Consider the following 5000-nt stretch of genomic DNA (forward strand, 5'->3'; position numbering starts at 1 on the left):
TTTTTGTGCCTCGGACCGCTTCCCCTACGAAGAAGAGATCACGCAGAAGTGGACGAGGTCATTTCAAGCGGTTCCACTTTGATTCTTATTACAAGGAGTTCTGCACATTTGCCCCCTCCAATTTGCATGAAAGTGTTACTAATTGCCTTGATTTCCTTAGATGAATGATGACTGCTTTTGGATTGAATTTTGCACCATAAATGCGTTTTTTATTCATACTCCATGATGCCATGCTCCACGTAGCATGTTATTATACCGCCAGAGAGACACCAGCTCGCCACTTCTCCGTAAATTGGATATTACTGATGCTGATATTTTTTCCCCTGAATGGAAATGTATGCCCTACTTGGTTTGATGAGATAAAAAAGGCAGTGGGTAAACCACAGAGATCCTTGAAAAAATTGAAGTAGGAAGCTTTCTGTTGCAGCAAGGGCTCTCTCTGTAAGTGTTACCAATATCAATCAGACATCTCCCCAGCATTTTTCAAAGCAATGATTTGAGTCATCACAGAAAGGATATGCCTGAAGAGGGCTGCCAAAAAGTGACAGCAAACTCCATAGAGAATACTGAGTAGGAATGGGATTTATGTTGTATTACCACTTGTTTAATAGACAGCGAGCCATTTCCAATTTCCCACTACATGTGGAGTTCTGGGGCCTCGCAGTTTTGACTTTGCCTCATGAACATTAGTGGGTTATGTTACCTTTTTTCAACCATTAACTCCCATAAAGGAGTCAGGAAAGTTCCCCAACAATATTTGTATAGCGGGTTGAAATAGGTCCCCAGAGGGCATAGATATGGACCTGTGCTCCAACTGATGCGACTGTATATGTCCAGGGATGTAAATGTAAGCCCATAAATATGTGAATGCCCTGCTCTGTTATTGCTTACTTTCCAATGTTGGTCAGGTAGCAAACCCACCATATCTTTTCAGCAGTAGGACAAATAACATAACTGTATGAGTGATTCAGCCAAGACAAGCCATTTAGCATGTGCCATCGGGCGGAGGGCCCCGGTGCCATCTACCACAGGCAGAGCCCAGCACAGCGTCTCCCTGGAGCAGGCCTGCTTTGGCTGATGACTGATAATGAGCGTATGCGTGTGTGTGTGTGTGTGTGTGTGTGTGTGAGAGTGTGAGTGTGAGTGTGAGTGTGTGTGTGTGCATGTGCCCTGCCTCTTCTTCCACCCCATGCCTTGGCAGCCCACTCCCCCTCCACACCCCCGATGCCCCCCCCCCCCACCTGCCTGGCGGCGCCTGCTCAGTGGGCGTCCCGTCTGGGCATGCCGGGGGCTTCGAGCCCGGAGCTGCATCCATCACCCCTTCAACACCCCGAGCTCTGCAGCAAGAGCCCAGGGCCCATGCGGCGCGATGGATTACAGACAGACGTCCCCGGCCTTCCTCCATCATCAAATCTCAGGGCCGTCATCTGTCTCTCCCTCCTTCTATTATGAGTGCGCCTGCCACCCTCTCCCACTATTCCCCCGCTCTCTCTCTCTCTCTCTCTCTCTCTCTCTCTCTCTCTCTCTCTCTCCTTTTTTCTCCGTCTCTGTGTCCGCCGGTTTCCTCTTGTCTTGCTTGTTCTCACTGCCTCTCTATGAGGTTCTTTCACATAGTGCTTTTACTCTCTTTCCCTTTAGCCATGTCTGCTTAACTCCCGTGTTCTCATTCTCCCTCCCTCTCTCTCTCTCTCTCCCTCTCTCTCTCTCTCTCTTTGCTTCTCTCCCCTTTTCTCTCTCTCTTCCACTCACTCTTTCACACACATGCACACCTACGTGTTCACATGCCATCCTGCAGTTGACTCACGGCAAACGCAGGGCAGTCCAGAGGTGTGAATCCTTTTGCATAGGCTTCATTTCCTGCCCATTGCTCTCCCAGATGCAAAATATGAGTGGCTCCTCTTGGGATGAGGGAAAGTTCAGATGCAAGGGCATAAGCCGGCCTCTGCTGTTTGGCATGGGGTGTAGTCTAATTGAACATGCAGATTTGGCTTTTTCTCCTGCTCTCCTAATAATAATTATGATGTAAAAGGAGAGATGGCACCATGTAACACTGCTAGAATATTAAGTGGACAGAGGTTGAGATGTATGAGTGTGTGTGTGTGTGTGTGTGTGTGTGTGGTGTGTGTGTGTGTAGGGTTGTGGATGTGGGTGTGTGTGAGTGAGTGAGAGTGTACAATGGAGGAGGGAGCAGGAGGGGGGGGGGGGGGGGTACTACTGGCAGTACTGGTGAAGGTCGTTTCTTTTTTTCTCTTCCTTTCTTTCCTTTCTTTTTTTTCTATTCCGGTAACTAATCAGCCTAAAAGCTCTGCTTCTGAGGAAGTGCTCCCCTTTTAATGGAACGTCTCATACATTAAAGGCGGAGGGCTGTGTGGAGGATTCCTCATGCACATGTCAGCTTTCATTTTTATGAAGACTTCTAGGTTATTGAGGGCCTTAAATGTGCATGGTAAATGGTGGCCCGCTTTTATTAGGATGATGCTGTGAGCACTGTGTTTGGTAATGCCAGGGCCCAGTACTGTATTATTGATACCGATCTCAATGCAAAATGCAGAATGAATAAGAAGACCCTGGAGAAATTGCAGTGAGGAAAGAGAGAGAGAGAGAGAGAGAGAGAGAGAGAAAGGGATAAGCAGCCTGTTAGTCTGGCGAAAGAGAGTATCCTCCATTTTAGCAGTATGTGTTATGGTGTGCAGAATGACTGTAAAATTCTACACGGAGCAGAACACAGTGGATTTTATGGCAAGATTGATCTGAGCTGTAATGGATGAATTTCTGTTTTTATTCTTTCTCCCTTTTCTCCTTCTATTTCTAACTGCAATCCTCAGTAGCATGACTCATGATCCCCAATGGTTGTTGACGCTTGCCTGCGTTTTGATTGGAGGATTAGCAGAAGTAGCGGTTGTTGTCTTGTCATTAGCGCTAGTTGACACTGAATGGGTGAGATAGTGAGCAATGTGAAAGAGTTCATTCACCCCCCCCACCCCCACACACACACACCTACCACCATCACCACCACCACCACCTCTAGTTTATCAGCTTCTCAGGCATTGCGGCAAAGAAGAAGCCATTTTCTTTTCAAGTGTGGGGGAAGCCACGCGCTTATGAATGCTTATGGCGCTAATAGGAAGCCGTCACGTTGCCACTCAGGCCAGGCTCATGCCGTTGAAGATCAGCCACTTAACTGCACCCTTCAATCTCATAACATATCAGTCAGGCACAGCTTTCTGTGTCAGACCCCCTGCATGTGATTAAACCAGAAGTGGCGGCAGAGTATTATGTGTTATGAGTCTTCTTCACACTACTCATGGATTTGAAGGCAGTGTTGATTTCCCTCAGCTGCAACTGTCACACATGTAAGCTTTCAGTGGAGCCAACCTGTATTACACGTGTGAGAAATGTATTTGGGGGTTGGGGGGGGGGGGGGCACCATTCTAAGGCATTAGTGTGCATGAATGTGACAGCTGGGATGATGTGTGGGTATATATTTTTTTATGTATTTCTTGCTGTTATTTATTTTGCGTGAATGAGTGCTTTGAGACGCCCTCCCTGCCGTGGAGGCTCATTATTGGTCTTAATCGTTTTTGTTAATCCTATTTGCCTTACATGACACTTTCAAGCCGGTGGCATGTGAAAAGTGTCTGCGCGGGACTTTCATCTGACTAAAGTCCTGTGCAGGAGTGGATTATGGGATGGCTTTGGCGAACCATGTCCTCCACACACACACACCTCTGGTATTTTTGCACTACGGTCACACATGGACAGCAAGTCGACATGCTTAGGGTGGCGCTTTCGATGCCCACACATACTCAGCACATGTGGCGAGCCACTCGCTCTGTACGTGATGCGAACGCCCACAGAATTATTAGGCCCGGATTTCATCTCACGCCGTCACACTTTTTTTTAATGGAAACCATTTTGTGAGTCAAAGGACTTGTAGTAGCACAGCTTCTTATCTCTACTCCGAAGTATTTCTCCTACACATATCAGCACAGACACGTGCACAGACACACACACACACATATACATGTGCACACATGTGCACGCACACACACACAGACACACACACACACACACACAAATGGATACTTCCATGTGTATGCGAGCTCACACACAAACACACTCTCGGCTTCCCAACTAATTCATATGGTCTGAAATCAGGGCTGAAGAGCTCAGACGCAGTGACAATGCATTCGTCATCCTCCTCCAATATTGATACTGACTCCCTGCGTGACCCCATTAAAAGTACACACAGGCGCAACCTGTTTTTTTTGAAACCGCAGAAAAAGGCCACAAAGTGAAAATGCACATCAATACTTCCTCCGTGAGGTTACAGTCCATCCTTAACCCTCGAAAAATTACAAAACCCCGTCATATCTCTCCTCTGAGGCACTCTGAAATGGAGCCCAGAGGAACATCTCTCTCTCTCTCCCTCTCTCTCTCTCTCTCTCTCTCTCTCTCTCTGTCTGTCTGTCTCTGTCTTTCTCTCTCTCTCTCCCCCAGCTCCAGTTGGCTGATGGCTGATGCTGCGGCAAACATTTATATTTTATACTTTAATGTGCAGGCATCACAACAGCCAGCCCTAGCTGCGGGGCGTCGCCAGCGCCCGCAGGTAAATGTCACATCAGATCACGGCCCAGAGGGGGAGAGGGAATTGGAGTCCCGTCTACAGCAGCTATACACTCAAGCCACGGATTGTCAAGAGAGAGAGGAAAGGAGAGAGAGAGGGAGGGAGAGAGAGAGGGAGAGGGGTAGTAATTGTTGTATAAGCACCATGCATGCCGGGGCAAGGCCTGAGATTGTGTAGTTGAATAGTTCCATTTCCCACACGTCAGTTATTCAGTTCCATGTCAATACTTATCAATGTGTTGGGCACAAAATGGAGTCCTCCAGTTTATTATTATTTTTTGTCATTTTATGGTTATTTTTTTTATTTATTTTCTTCTTTTTTTGCTGATTTCTTTTCGGATTCTGAAAGCATCTGCATGAAGCGCCTGTGAATA

At 47.2% G+C, this 5000-nt stretch overlaps 1 protein-coding gene across 3 annotated transcripts in view; it reads left to right on the forward strand.

The window, feature by feature from the left end:
* Positions 1–5000, forward strand: part of nlgn3a (neuroligin 3a) — a 111954-nt gene that overhangs the window by 78555 nt on the left and 28399 nt on the right. The window lies entirely within an intron of this gene.

The sequence above is a fragment of the Alosa sapidissima genome, chromosome 20 (assembly GCF_018492685.1).
Source record: "Alosa sapidissima isolate fAloSap1 chromosome 20, fAloSap1.pri, whole genome shotgun sequence".
Taxonomy (NCBI): Eukaryota; Metazoa; Chordata; class Actinopteri; order Clupeiformes; family Clupeidae; genus Alosa; species Alosa sapidissima.